The sequence below is a fragment of the Poecilia mexicana genome, unplaced genomic scaffold, assembly GCF_051168715.1.
Source record: "Poecilia mexicana isolate PSO_F unplaced genomic scaffold, ASM5116871v1 scaffold_19, whole genome shotgun sequence".
NCBI lineage: Eukaryota > Metazoa > Chordata > Actinopteri > Cyprinodontiformes > Poeciliidae > Poecilia > Poecilia mexicana.
This window is the reverse complement of record NW_028263388.1, coordinates 10,836,397-10,851,971: the sequence shown is the minus strand read 5'-3', so window position 1 is coordinate 10,851,971 and position 15,575 is coordinate 10,836,397. Positions and strand designations below refer to the sequence as shown.

Here is a 15,575-nt window from a genome sequence, read left to right as displayed (position 1 = left end):
TTGCTACACTTAATGTTTAGAGCTTGCTACACAGCTCTAAAGTGTTTTGTTTTGTTTGTTTTTTTTTTGTCTTGATTTAAAGGTAGTCAGTGTTTCAGCGTCTTCGCAGTTTTCTGGAAGTCTGTTCCAGATTTGAGTTGAGATTTAGTTGCATCAAAATTTTACAGGACGCAGCTCAAAGGAATGTAACTCCTGTAATCCCTATGGATGTTTGTCCCTAAGTGCATTTGAGTAATCCAACCTTTGATGCAATGGCTTCTTCCTCTTTGATTGGCCTTTCAGCCCATGTTATGAGCCTTTTTTATTTTATTGTGGATAATAACAGTCTGACAATGTTTGGCTTCTCCTTACAAAATGTTACATCTTAGCTTCGGGTATGGCTGTTTATACTTGTATGTAATTGTTTATACAGGTGAACGTGACAATTTCATGGATATGGAAATTTTACAAGACTTCAGGAGGTCCTCAGTTCTCTTCCCGATAGCTGGGCTGACTTCTTTATTTGTTTCTTCTTCTTTCTTCTTTTTTTTTACAATGTCACACAAGGACATCATGAGATTTGAGGCCTTAAAATAAGAGAGCTATTCTGTCAATCTGGCATTTAGCAAATTAAAGTCATTTTATTAACCCCAACAGGATTTCCAAAACGAGACAGATTTATTCTCAGAAATTGAGAGAGGAAAAGTTTGCTTTTTTTTCTTTTTCTACAGTGTTTGTGATTATCTGGTGTAAGTGAAACAAACTTTATCGTCTGATTTTTATAGATTTAAATAATTCAAATATTTAAAGAAACACAAGTGAAAGCTGCAGGGTTTGTTACAGTGAACTAAATAATTCATTGGGTTCAGAAGTACCTCTTCTTCGCCCCCTCCCCTCCCCCAAGAGTTTGGACTGAAAGGTGAAGTTTGGTTCACGAGCGTATTAACCGATGAAGTTGGGAGCTTGTCGTAGTTTTTTTTTTTTTTTTAAACCTCTGCAGGTTGCAGCCTTGTTGTTGTGACACATTAAAAAGCTCATCAGTCTGGAAGTGTGCATCTTGTTTTTAGAGTTAATTAAAAGTGCGGCGGCTTCCTGCGGGGAGGACCTCACGATGACTGACAGTAACTGGCTCACTCTGGGCAGACTCTTAATGGGATTTAGCGGCGTGTCCCGACCACCGTGTGCCAGAGCTCTGCCGGTTCCGAGCCGGGCCTTTACAGACACCGCAGCGTGGGGCCGGGCCGGGGACACACATGGAGCATAATGGACTCCTTATGGCCGTGCGGACCCTCGCTGTCCGAGGTCCAGCGGTGGGGGTCCGCCTGTTTTTGTTCCGCTGCTCTGGAGCACGTGGGGAGGTTTGGCTTCGCGGCTCGGATGACAGTTGCTGGCACGCTCTGCTTTATTGAACCCAATGAAACGGCTCGTTGCAGCCAGCGGGCGGACACAAGCCGCAGATCAAAACCTCCCACGGCCGATACCGACCCGACCAGATGGACCCCCACATGGCGACTTTAAAGCTTCGGTAAAATAAAATAAAAACAAAAACGCAGATTAATAGTCACCGCGTTCGACTGCAGGGACTTTTGAATGATTTCAGAATTTTTGTCGCGTTCATGACGTCAGAACCTCGTTCTGTTTTCTGGGGTTTTTTATTTTATGTGATGGTTTTTTTAAAGCACGGCAGGGTGATGAAACATCTCACAGAGTCATCTGAAAATGGAGAAGTCCGTTGCCACGGTGAGCCCGTCAGGTCAGACATGGAGGTTCACCATCCAGCAGGACATCGACCCTTAACCTTCAGCTATAGTGTTTGTTGACGGCCATGTTTTAGGCTGGCTTCTGCACAGTTTGTGGTTTTTCAGCTGGTTGTTTGCTCAGAATTTGAGGTTTGAAGTAGAGCTGGACGACATGGCTGTAAAAAACGTATCACGATACCAAGGTTTTGAATCAGTCTATCGATGATTATTGATTAGTTATTTGTTGCAAATATTTGAAATAACTGCCAATCTGGCGGCATGGGCTTTTTTCTGCTTTATCCTCAGCTTTCACTCCACACTGTTGTTTCTCTTTTTCTTACTATTTTTGAGCAGTTATGAGGCATGGTGGTGAAGCCTCAAGTTGTTGCTAGGTAACCAGGGTGAGGGAACCAAAGAGTGAGTGAGGTAGTTGAAGTCACCAACTTTTCTTAGCTAGCCTTTCCTTTGCCTACATTCCCCAGAATGCTGTGAGGCTCTGGATTGGAGTTCAGTGAATTTATTGAATGTCCTATCAGACATGTCATCTATTGGTATTGATCATGCATCTATCATGACATATATTATTGATTTATTGTCCAGCCCTCGTTTGAAGTGTCAAATAAATAAAAAAATTCCTCCAAAAAAAACCAAAAAAACAATATGATCATGCACATCTCCTTAAGGATTTTTTTTTAACCTAATCTCTCAGTGACGTTGCTAAAATGTAATAAATCAACATCTCCAGGACATTTTTTAGCATTGTCTACAAAAAAAAAGGTGAAAACTTTGAACCTTTTCTCCAGTGTTTTCTTTATGTGAGCCCTGTGATACGGTTTGTTTCTGCTTGGAGTCACCGGGCCCTTTGCTTTGCTTTGCAAGTGAAAGAGACACATTGGTTGGTTGGTTGGGGGGAGGGGGGGGGGTTGTGTTCAGCTGTTAACACGCTTCGCTTTATTAAACCCAATAAAACGGCTCGTTGCAGCCTGCCGACTGACACGGGCTGCGGATCAAACTGATCTCCTGCGAGACGACGAGGAAACATCACCAGCCACGCTGCCGCTTCAGCACGTTTCAGCTGCTTCCATTCCAGTCCTGAACCCGTTTCCGCTCCTGGTGACGGCTTTCCAGGTCTGCTAAGCACGCGAACGCTGGAAAACTGAGTTATTCTTGTGCTTTTGCTGCATGGAAAAAAAGCGTTAAGTAATCTCCGAATGAAAGGACATGAAAATGTGAACTTTTCAGATGAGATTCAATGGACTATATTTTTTTTTTCTTTAGTCTATTAAATGTAGGATAAGTATGAAAATGTTACTAAGGAGCCAGTTTAGGCACAGCAATTGATGTTTTTTGCTGTGACCTTCACTCATAATTTTGCTGCACTTAAACTAATATATATGCATATATATGTTTGGTTTTTTTCCTCATCTTAACCTGAATTTGTTTAGATGTTAAATGGATTTGTGAGGGCGACGACGAGCCCTAAAACGAGAGAGGTTACGCCATGTCACTCAGGTGAGCCGTCGGTTTCTCCAGATGTGGAGATTTCAGTCTTTTTTTTTTTTTTTTACCTCTGCTTCATTTCAGAACCTTGCGTCATGACACGGATGAGTTGCTAAAAGATTTTCGAATGTTTCTATTCTCTGTCTTTTCTGAATGAAATCGTCTGCAGCCGGGTAGCTTAAAAATCAATTTGATGCAGGAAAACAAAGAAACAAACAAAGCAAAAAAAAAAAAAAAAAAGCCCACAGATAAACAAAATAATCTGTCTGCATTTTAAACCCGAATATTTTAAATTAATTTAATACAAACACTGCTGTGAAAAAGTGTTTGTCCTAGTAGATTTCTTCTATGAATTTTTTTTATTTTTCTTTATCGTCTTACTTCTATGTTCCAGATTATAACAGATTTTAATATTGGATAAAGAATATGATGAGCAAATGAAAGAGCTAAACTAACCAAACTGGCCTAAGCAATTGTCCTTCTTGTCAAATCATGATTTTACTTTGAATTACCTTGATTTTGATTTTTATTTTTGGTTAATATTTTGTGAACTGATTAGACAAAAGTGCATTTTTTGGGGGGGGGTTTTTTTTTTTTTAGTAAGTATGTGACCTGTTGTTACATCTTGAGTAAAACATACACATTTCAGAAAAAAGTGGAAAACATGATAGTGAGAGTATGATGATCTGGGGCTATACTAGTAATTCTCAAAATTGTTCACAAAACCAGTTTGTGAAGGAAAAAGGAATCCTGGATGATAAAAACCATAAACGAATATATAAGGCTTCCTCTGTCTTTTTGAATGTTCAAAATCAAAGTTCCTCAATTATAAATACTAATAAGCTGCTTGTTTAGTTGGAAAATTCAGTAAAAAAAAAAGGTTATTTTCCCAGAATTTTGTAGGATTTAGGGGGGAAAAAAGTATTCCAGGAACATTTTCAACAAAACCATAAAATTCCCCCAAAACATCTCCTCTTTTACAATGTAAATAGGAGCGAGAGAAAGACAAAGAAGAGTCAAGTTAAAAGGCAATCAGCCAATCAGGGCGCTCCCAAACAGGGAGAGATCCAGGTGACGGTCGTCGCAGCAGCAACATCAAAGAGCTGCTGGGATTGATCAGAAAACACAGATCACACTACCGGACCGATCAATAAGTCAGCAGCCGCAGAAACAGAACAATGACCAGAGACACCACTGAACACACACATTTGTCTCTGGCGGTCCTCATTGTCTCTCTGTTCACACACACACACGGTTTGGCTTCACAACACATCCTGCAGCTCCAATCACCAATTATTGATCGGGACGGCTGTCTGTGCGAGTGTGAGGCCACAAGGAGTGTGTCAGCCATGTTATCCCACCAATAGAAAACCTCAGCTTCTTCTGTCGGCCCTGAGGACCTGCAACGTTTAAATATTTACGGCTGATGACGTGCTAGTTATTTATTTTCCGTCCAATTTTTCTTTTTCTGAGATTGTTGTTTTAGTCATCAACTCTGACATATTCTTTCCATCCATCCAAAAGGATTAACAAAAAGTTTTCTATTGCATTTATGATGAGAAGCTGCTTGCATCCCATGATTCCCGTCCAGAATATGTTTTCCGTTTTAATTTTGTAAAAGATTTGAGGGTGCAATAACTGCCTCTGCACCCAGATTGAGAAGCAGGTGAAAACTCTCTGTCGGTGTCTTGCGACCACTGCCTTGTTTCATTCATCCATCTTCATTGCCCTCCTCGCTTGCTCCCTTCGCTCTGAATTTTTCTGCCCCCTCCCTAAGCTGGCTGCATCTGTGACAGACGATCCGGTCGACCTTGTTTTTCTCACCTTGATGAGTTGACCTCCGACCTGCAACACCGCCGAGGTGTGATTAATTACAGGCTCGAGAGGCAGAGGAGGTGCCAGAACCATCAGGTTAGATTATGGAGACTGTCTGGAGGGGAGAGAGGGAGGAGGGCGAGGAGGTAAATTATAAATGGAGAGCCATCTCTTCTTCTGCTGTTTGTGTTGGTGCCGTGTTTCTGCTTCAGTGGGGATTTGTTTTCTGAACCAAAAAAACTTGGCAAAAGTATTTTAGAAAGTTCCCTTAGAAAGCCTGGAGTGGCGTACTGCTGTAAAAATGTAATAAACGTAAAAGAAAATCAGATTCTAATCTGTTTTACTTTGATTAGCTGCTGATGCGAAACAACACTGGGGTGGATTTTGCTCTGCAGTGGCTACTTTACATAAAGAGTAGCTAATGCTACTATTTAGCACTAGCTACTTTACATAGGCAGTACCAAGTGCTACTGTTTACCAGTAGTTACTTTATACTTAGCTAATGCTAGCGTTTAGCAGTAGCTACTTTATAGAAACAGTAGTTAATGCTGCTGTTTAGCAGTAGCTACTTTACATAAAGAGTAGCTAATGCTACTGTTTAGCACTAGCTACTTTACATAGACAGTAGCTAGTGCTACTGTTTACCAGTAGTTACTTTATACTTAGTTAATGCTGCTGTTTAGCAGTAGCTACTTTACATAAACAGCTAATGCTACTGTTTAGCAGTACAGTAGCTACAGCTACCCAAAACATCTCTGACTTCTTCTTAAAGCTGCGTTCAGGGAGTCCACCGTTTTTAGTTTCTGTGTTGTTTTCGCCCTGTATTTCCATTTGTTTTTTTACCACCCCCCTCAAACTCCCCTCTCCAGTAACCATCTTAGTCTCTGGCCTGTACCACCTGGTTGCTTAGCAACAGGCTTAGGGCCAGATCCGCAGTGTATCGATAGTCTAACATTAAATAAATAATAATAATGATTAAAAAAAAACTCCCTTTAAAATATTCAGCAGTTCAGCAGGGCGGGAGTCTGTGTGTGCTGAGGTAAAGTTTACAGTCTGCCTGGAATGTTCAGTCTGCATTCTGAATAAACTCCAGGAAAACAAACCACTTATGTTTCTGTCTGGAAACATGGCAGACGTCTCCATGGCTCAGCTGTCTGAACCTCTTGAATCAAGACAAAGACGCAAATCTGTCAAAGTGGCCTTAAAGTGGCAGCTTCTGATTTTAAGACGGGAAGTGAAAAGAAAGTGATCTGGGATCAGTGGGACATCAGAGGAGGACGTTGAAGGCGTCACAGCCGAACTCACGGCATTGCGTTTGGATGAGGAGCAGTTCTCTGTCAACAGGGGTCGCTGTTTCCTCACAGTTAGCTGGTGTCTGTCCTTCGCAGTGAGCGGATCAGTTCCACTGATATTTCTGTTTTCTCCCGTGACTGTGAGCGCCGTGCGAATGGCTGACAGCTGTAACAGTTTTGTGGATTCAAATGAAACTTTTAGGATGTGTGTTTCTGGGTTTCTGTGTGATAAGCGGGGAGGGGCAGCTGAGAGGATCATTTGAAGAATGGAAAATCGGCGTCTTCTCGGAATGAAGTATTGCGAAAAATTCGAACTCCTTCACATTCTGTAACATTTCAACAACTGCAATGTATTTTATTGAGATTGTATGCGATAAATCGATACAATGCAACCTAAAAGTATTCACACCCGCGCTACCCCCTCCCCCTGATTTTCTTACTTCATAGTGAGAAAGTGAATTTTGTTTAGGCATTTTTGTAAATGTATTAAATATGTACAAATTCAAAATAATGATTGTGTGATTACTCGCAGTCATAACATTTTTTGGTCTACCTGCAAAAGTCACAGATGTGGAGAAAAATAACTGCCTGATTATTAAACACAGAGAGACAGCAGGCGCAAATCGTGACACCGCACCTCGTACTGGCACTTCCGGTGGCAGGTCTGACACCTGCCACAAGTGCCACTGCGTTCGGCTGACTTCGGCTGACCTCGGCACCTCTTACTGGCACTTCCGCTGACACCTGCCACAAGTGCCACTGCCTTCGGGACTAGCTGCCAGAGTTGCCACTGCGTTCGGCTGACTTCGGCTGACCTCGGCACCTCGTACTGGCACTTCCGGTGGCAGGTCTGACACCTGCCACAAGTGCCACTGCGTTCGGGATTAGCTGCCAGTGCTGCCGCTGCGTTCGGCTGACTTCGGCTGACCTCGGCACCTCTTACTGGCACTTCCGCTGACACCTGCCACAAGTGCCACTGCTTTCGGGACTAGCTGCCAGAGTTGCCACTGTGTTCGGGTGACTTCGGCTGACTTCGGCTGACCTCGGCACCTCTTACTGGCACTTCCTCTGACACCTGCCATTAGTGTCACTGTTTTCGGGTCTAGCTGTCAGTGTTGCCACTGCGTTCGGCTGACTTCGGCTGACTTCGGCACCTTCCAAGGGTTGCCACGACCTCATACTGGCACCTCCCACGCCTCACGGACCCCTCTCGCCTATTTTTGCTCACGAGATTTAGGGCGGCCATCTTATAGCGTTCGACCGCTCCACTCAGCGTTATATGTTTAACAGGCACAATGACGTATTTGAACATTTAATCTTTCATAACACGCTGTTTTGTTACTGGAAACCTTATACATGCAGCCATATTTATAAACAGTTGTATTTTTAAAGTATTTTTAATTGTATTATACATACTTCAGCATATTTAAATATGCTTAGTGGGGAAAACAATAGAATAGAAATATAATATTCTTTGGTGACAGCTTCTGTGTCAGAATTAATATGAATGAATTTATAATTAATGAAAATAATGGTGGATCTGGCACAAAGTATTGCATTTCTTGTTAAGTATTCTGTTCCCTTAAAAAAAGCAAATATGCCCTGGTCTATTTTTTATACAGTCTCAAATTTCAGTTTCCAATAAACAGCCTCAGTGAAAACATGTTGACAGTTGCCATAAGCTGTCACTTGTGCCACGGGCTTCTGGGTAAGGTGCCACTTGTGCCACCTTACCACTGGGTAAGGTGACACAAGTAAGGTGGCCATGGGTGCCACAGGCTGCTAACCTCATTCTCTATCTGTTTCAGACAGAATGTAGCATATGAATAACTTTAGATCAAACAAATAGAAATAAAATATATCTTAATTACAACATAATTCTCATACATATTTAAATATACAGCCGGTGTTCAGACTTAAACAGAGAAAGACAACTCCTGCGCTTTCAGATGGGACCTCTTCTGCAACAGGTGATAATAGCTACCAGTAGGTACCTACCACTACAACTGACACTCGGTTGCCATGGTATGTCAGTGCTGACAAGCTCCTGTCAGTTCCGGATTATAATTATTTTCATACAATGACCTTAATATAATGCTATTGATTATTAAACCGGGTAAGTTCACTAATATTGACTTATTAGTTAACATTTCTGACAGTGGCAACATGAGATATTGACAATTCCAGAGTGACATTATGTTCAGCCTGGTTCCATGACAGTGCACAGGATGTCATAAGTTATAGTGGCTGCCTGGTCTATTATCTAATAGACCAGGCAGCCACTATAACTTTCAGTGTTTTTTGTTAAGATAATGCATTTTTTAAAAAAAGAAACATGTTATCATAATTTTCCAAAAATGCCAGTTAATCATTTTTAAATAGTTATTACTTGTTTTTATTTATTACATTTAATCCCCGCTATTTTTCATTATTTGTCAAGTTTATTACAGATTTGTGTGGCATAAATGAAGGTTGCTTCTCTGTGTTTTTTTCTGGTTCGGTTCATTGTCTTCAAAGTTTTCTTATTCAAAGATGAGAGAATGACTAAAATCTGAGCTAAAAAATGCATTTCAACAGCATTTTCAAGGCAGCAGGAGGATTTTCACTTTCAAGTTAAAACAACTTCAATTTTTTTACACCAATATTGAATATTGATAAGTCAAAACACAAATTATTTACACCTCAAAAAATTTGACAATGTGTGAATCTTAAGCAGCATTAAGAACAAGAATGTTACATATTTTTGGAAATAAAAATTACTTTAGTTTATACTTAAGATGCAAATGATTTTTTCAAAGAAAATTGTGCTGTTTACATATTATTTTATTTGGCAGATATGTTTCAACATTTTTTCAAGTTTATGTCACAAAGTATATGCATAGTAATTGATTTGTCAATATTTATTAGCCATTGTATGTAAATACTTTAAACAGCAATTTGAAGTCTACTGTAAAATTCATGTTTAGTCAACGTGTGAATTTACTACATCAGGATCAAATAACTTATTATTCCTCCATGAGAAATTATGATCATTAAGCTTAAATTTATTTTTCAAACTTTATTAATTTCTACAATATACGTTATACAGAGTCTGATTATTATTACTATTATCCAGTTGCAACATTTGGCTTCCTGTTGCACTATGTCAGCCACTGTTCTGCGATATAAACATGGGCAAGGGTTGAATGTCATTTTGATTAAGTAAAAAGTCCTATTAACTATCAGTGATGTGTGATTAACCAGATGTGTCTTTGAACATAGTGACAGGTTCCACTGTAATAGTGACACTTTATAGTATATTCAATTGGCCATCTTGATTGAATTAAACTCAGTCAAAAATATTCAAAGTGTTAAATGGATAAATATACAATTACCATTGAATTTTTTTTTATAAACACGCATTATAAGTAACACGTTTTCAAAAAACTGTCATTGCCATCCCCCAAAACATCGGAAACAGTTGTGACAGCTCTGAAACATCCTGGACATCTAACAGCAGCTCTAGTGGAGGCGAGACTCAGCTGTTACAAAGGTGCCGAAACCAATGGCATCCCTGATACCTTCTGTGTATTTGATTAATTCAAAGACGGAAGGAGTCGGCTGGATTATTCAGATGAACTTTAGTGAATAAATAGGATGAACGAATCATACATGATATAATAAACGTGTAGGAATTCAGCTAACATAAGTATTTATGCGAAAAAAAAATTATTAAATTCTGTCTTCTTCGTCTGTGTTTAAGTTCTTCTTCTACTAGTAATAAAGCATCATGGGATATGTAGTCCATTTGCCTAAGTCAGTAGCAACACTGAGAGCTAGACCCGAAAACAGTGGCACTAATGGCAGGTGTCACCGGAAGTGCCAGTAAGAGGTGCCGAGGTCAGCCGAAGTCAGCCGAACGCAGTGGCAACTCTGGCAGCTAGTCCCGAAAGCAGTGGCACTTGTGGCAGGTGTCACCGGAAGTGCCAGTAAGAGGTGCCGAGGTCAGCCGAAGTCAGCCGAACGCAGTGGCAACTCTGGCAGCTAGTCCCGAAAGCAGTGGCACTTGTGGCAGGTGTCAGCGGAAGTGCCAGTAAGAGGTGCCGAGGTCAGCCGAAGTCAGCCGAACGCAGTGGCACTTGTGGCAGGTGTCAGACCTGCCACCGGAAGTGCCAGTACGAGGTGCGGTGTCACGATTTGCGCTCGGCCCTGCTGTAAACACAGTACTTAACGTGCAATCAATGCTAAATGAAGGACATGTTGAAACTGATAGGAAGATGAATGGAGCTAAATTTAAGAACTGCCAGGACTGCAAAAACACTGAAGTATGGCACAAACAAAGTTTCAAGTTGATGAAAGCATAGAAAGGAACTATCAGAAGGGACTTACTTTAAATAGGAAATTGATTTTTTTTTTCTTGCATCTGAAATTCTTCAGGAAGGTCACCTCCTTTTTTTAAAAAAAAAAATAAAGCTGTTCAGTGCTTTAAAGATATCGATTGAAATCTTTGAATCAGTTCTGCAGCAAAGTGGCAGCGAGGTTCCAGGCCCAAAGCGGAGCGGTGTCGTCTCACTTCTCGTTCAGAAGTCAGACGAAAACAGTTTGTCCAACTCGGACAGCTAACTCGGTAAAGCAGAAAGCTGGAGAAATATTAAGAAGGAAGGTTGATTTCTCTCTCTCTCTCTCTCTCTCTCTTTTTTAAATTGAAACAGTTCCACACCAGCTGCAGGTCTTGGGAATGTTCTGACCCATTTGTCAGGGCATCACAGTTCAGCGCTCATAACGTTGTTCCTGATCGACAGCAGGTTGGTTGCTTCCTCCTTTCCATGATCTTCTCAAATGAATCACTCCAAATAATTTCCTTTTTCTTTTTTCAGAGCTACAGATGTCTGTTTCTTCAAATTGCCACCCAGGCGCTCGTATCGCTGCTCGGCTTTTGTGCATCGTAAAAAATAACAAAGGTAACACCGCGCCTGTTAAGGGATTTCTGAACGTTGCCAGGAGGAGGTGATGCATCTCGATTATTTTTATTATTTTTTTTTTTCTGTCTCGTACGCTATAAATGACTCGTGTTACCTCTGCCGCATCTGCAGGTATCGCATCCTCTGGATTCATTCCTGCACTTGTGTGGCTGCTGCTGGTTTTAAACATGCTTTGATTTGAGAGCTGCTTGTTTCCAGTTGCAGCTGAGATGCGAGTTTGTTGGATTCCCGCTGAAGGTTAGGTGAAGCCAGCAGGGGGGCTGATGAGCCTGCAGCTTCATGTTTGCGTTGCGTGTGTGTGTGTGTGTGTGGGTGTGTGTGTGTGTGTGTGTGTGTGTGCTACCAGATGCCAAACTACAGCTGGGAGAGAGATCCTTGATTGCATGACGAACTCGGAGTGCGAGTGGAAAGGTTCAGCTGAGACAACGGATTCGGTTTTAAGAAGAAAATCTGGCAGGAGTGGAGCATCCTGAAGAAAATTTCAGTTTCAGGACTGAGACATTTGTTTCACTTTTTCACACATTGGTGCCAAAGAAAGGATCAACACAAATTACTGCGAGTGGAAAAAAAAAAGAAAAGTTTTTTAACACTTAAAAAAAAGATGAAAGTATCACATGCTCAGAATCAAGTCCTACTTAGTGCTATACTTTGACTAGGGCATTCTAACAGCTAAATATGCTGAGCTCTAAACCATTTTCTTGTGTTTATGTTTGTTGTGCAGCTGGAAGGTGAAACTCTGGATCAGTACCGAAATACAACGTGACAGCAGAGGCCCAGGAAACTGAGAAGATCTGCAGAAGCTGAGGTTGACATGGTGACCGTAGTAGTGTGGAGAGAAGATGGACAGGAAGACGGGTGAATGATCCGAGGTAAGTCGTTCCAGGAAGGAAAGGCTGGAGAGGCGTTGAGGAGACCCGCCAAAGGGATCCTTAGGAGGGGTTTTGAGCGGATGAAGTCGACAAAGAAGGATCCCACTGGGAACCAGGAGCGGATCATCCGCTTGGGAGTTTAACTGGTGAAGCATGAGAAGAGGTGGAGTTTAATGGAAGCATAAGAACTTGAATTAGCAATGAACACAAGTGCTGAGACATTATTCTGTCGCACACAAAATACCCTGAAGTTTGTAATTCTGCCACCGTGGTCGTGTGTTAAGTTAGTAATTATGTTGCTAAGCTTGCAGATGATCAAAATGAACAAATGGAAAACATTGTAGTGTGACTTTAGGAGTCGTACTAATAAACCAAACAGTATGACCTTAAGCACTTTGGAGGCCGTTGGTTTGAGATCTTTGTAAAATGATCAGAAACAAAACAACTCTTACATCTTGAAGAAAAAAAAACGACTGTCTTTACAGAATCACTACGTCCTTCCGGCACCCTCACACATCTTAGCAGGATCTTTTAAACATCTGTTTAAATCTCCACCTGCGTTCTGTCTTTCAACGCAGAGGTTTTATCCTTTTAAAGCTGACCCTTCCTGTAATCTCTCGCTGCGTGTGTGTGTGTGTGTGTGTGTGTGTGTGCGCGAGTGAGTCCCTGCTGACTACTGGAAGTGGAACAGCAGCTGGCTTCTGCTGCTTTCTCAGTCTGTCAGCCTGGTTATTAGACATCACTGGCTCGCTAACACTTTGTTGTGCGGCCGCAGGGGAACGGACGGCAACGACAGACACACAAACATTTTGAGGAGAGCGTCGGCGCAGGGCTGCGGCAAACTCAGACCTGTACAGGCAAACGGACGACACGGGAACTCACGAAGCCGCGATTAGAGTCGAGCCAATGATGGTGGTGGTGGTGGTTAAACACGGCCTTCATCTGTGTCACTGATGTGATATTTGTGACACTTTTGCAGAAGTAGTAGTGTGCGAACACTTACCCGGAAATATCTGGGTGTCTGTTTAACAACTCAGTTGTACCTGGAATCAGGATAAAAGCAAGTAGGCTGCAAAACAATCTGTTCATATGTGCCATCTGCAGAAATACACCACTAGGTCATAAAACAGCCAATCAGAGCCAGGAGGAGGGTCTTAGCGCTGTCAATCACACCTTCCCTCTTGCTCTCTGCTATGCTACAGCCTGCCATTAATTCTCAGGCCAGTTAGTATGGTCTCCCATGACAATTCCTGTCATGATAAGTGCGTTTTTCCACCATTAGCCCAGCTGCAGCGTGTACACAGGCATGATTGAAGGCGCATTCACCCTCCTCCCAGCTCTGATTGGGATTGTTGTATTTCTGCAGATGGCAATAGAACTACAGGAAGGAGGCAGAGCTTATCTGTCTTGTGCCAATCTACCTTAAAACTGACATCATGGTGTCAGTTTTAAGAAATTTGTAAAAAAATAAAAAATAAAATAAAAAATAAAAAGCTGCAAGAAGAACCTTCTCTTTTTCCATGGCCTCTGGCTGGGAAGAACACAAACTCCTCATGCTCAACTGGAAGTTACTCCAGTGCACACTGGAGGTCGTGGCTTGAAGATGCCAACAAAAGCCGCACAAAAAAAAAAAAAAAAAAGCAAACCTGAGATTCCCTCAACCAAAGAATAAATTTAACACAAACCCTAAGCTTGGGCTACGGAGTACGCAGCCTAATAACTGCAGAAAGTCTTCCGGAGCGTCCCCACCTTTTCAACTCGCTGCGTGTCGCAGTTAAATTGGCTCGTCTCATCCCTCCAGACTGAGGCGAATCGGCGTCTCAGTTTAATGGGACGCTGACGGCTCCACGTGTTTCCCTCCTCACTGTTGCGCGCGGCAGACGGCAACAGCTCCTCTCGGATTGTCAAAGAAACATCTCACACAGCGTTCCCCGTCGGGATAATGGAGAGGCTCAATGGGGACCTGAATGCAAATCTGTGGGAAGAAGAAGGTAACACAGACGGAGATGTTTAGGGTTGTTAAAGAAGAAGCGTCCAATTAATAGATTTGTGAGTTTTAAATATAGAAAAACAATTGTTACGTTTATGTTTTGTTCACATTGCAGGATCCAGCAAAGAAACCGATTCCGGATTTTAGCTTTGGCGGTATAAAGTATGTCGTTGTCACTTGTAAAAATCTGAAATGTTGGATTTTAAACTCCAAAGCCCTTACTTAAAATACTTATAGATGATCAGATTGTCTTAATGCAGCCGTCATAAAATGCAATCTTTAATCTCACGTCACTACTTCTCCTCTAAAGTCGCCCGAAGCGAACCACGCCGAACAATCCGGCAAAATGCAACAAACTCTGCAGGATCCGAGGCAGATATGACAGCAGCTGCAGCAGAAAGTGCTGCAGGGATTCTTTGGTTCATGAATAATAGAGGCTTTAACAGAAAGTCAAAACATACAATTTTGATTTCAACAAAAGTTTCTCTTCAACTCGCTGCACAAGCCCAGCTCTGCCTTCTTCATTGCCATCCTGAAAGCTGGAGACCAAGCCAAGGGCAGAGAAGCTCCTGTCAGTCAAGAAAAAGAGAAAAGAAAAGAAAAGCATATTCTGGGTGTTGAATCAAGGCAAGATGTACACTGTCAGACCTGGAGTTACCTACAGCAAACACAGCAGGAAAACATGATTTAAATGTTTTATTTTATTTTATTTTTAAGACGGTGCTGAATAAAACGCCCAAACAAAGCCGGAGTGATCCGATTTTAAGACATTCGATGAAAGTAAAAAACACAAGCATGTTATTCCTTTTCTTAAAAACTCCACACTGTAATAATGTATCACAACGGTGTGTCATGTCGGCAACCAACAAAAAGTAGTGCAAAAATTATGAAGTGGAAGAAACATGATGCATGTTCCCTTTTTTAATTTTTTCTCCACTAAACTATAAAGTGTTGGCCTTAACATCCAGTGCAATCAGTTGCCTTTTTGTCATTTTGAAATCTCCATTTTTATCACCTTTCTGAAATAATGGCCCAAACCTTTTTCCTTTTTCTTTCTTTTTTTTTTTTTTTGGAAAAAGTGATTTTGGTAAATAAAAAACAAATTACCATATTTTCTTTCCAGAACATGTTTTAGGTAAAAAAGAAAAAAAAAATCATATTTGACAGAAAATGACTATTACTTTAGCAAGTTGATGTTTTTGCATTAAAGTTAGGGTAATGACAAAATCTGAGTAGAGGGTGTGAGGAATATTTTGTGTAGCAGTCACTGGGTAAAGAAGCATTTTTTTAAATGTTTTTTTTTATGAGCAAAGACAGATTGAGATTTAGGAGTGTTCTGCCAGACCTGGACATCCTGTTTCTGCTGTACAGACCAACCAGTGAGGATTCTCGCATCTTCTTGTCCTCCTCAGGCCTGGCTGGAGGAACTC

The 15,575-nt window shown here is 41.4% G+C and overlaps 1 long non-coding RNA gene across 2 annotated transcripts; it reads left to right on the top strand.

Moving 5' to 3' along the window:
* The first annotated feature begins 10,525 nt into the window (after positions 1–10,525).
* Positions 10,526–12,545, top strand: LOC148153656 (uncharacterized). Of its 2 annotated transcripts, XR_015766375.1 has the most exons (3): positions 10,526–11,109; positions 11,182–11,265; positions 12,008–12,545. It is a non-coding gene; the product is annotated as an uncharacterized LOC148153656 (long non-coding RNA). The 2 variants fall into 2 exon arrangements; XR_015766374.1 differs by having other exon boundaries at positions 11,182–12,545.
* The last annotated feature ends 3,030 nt before the right edge of the window (positions 12,546–15,575 follow it).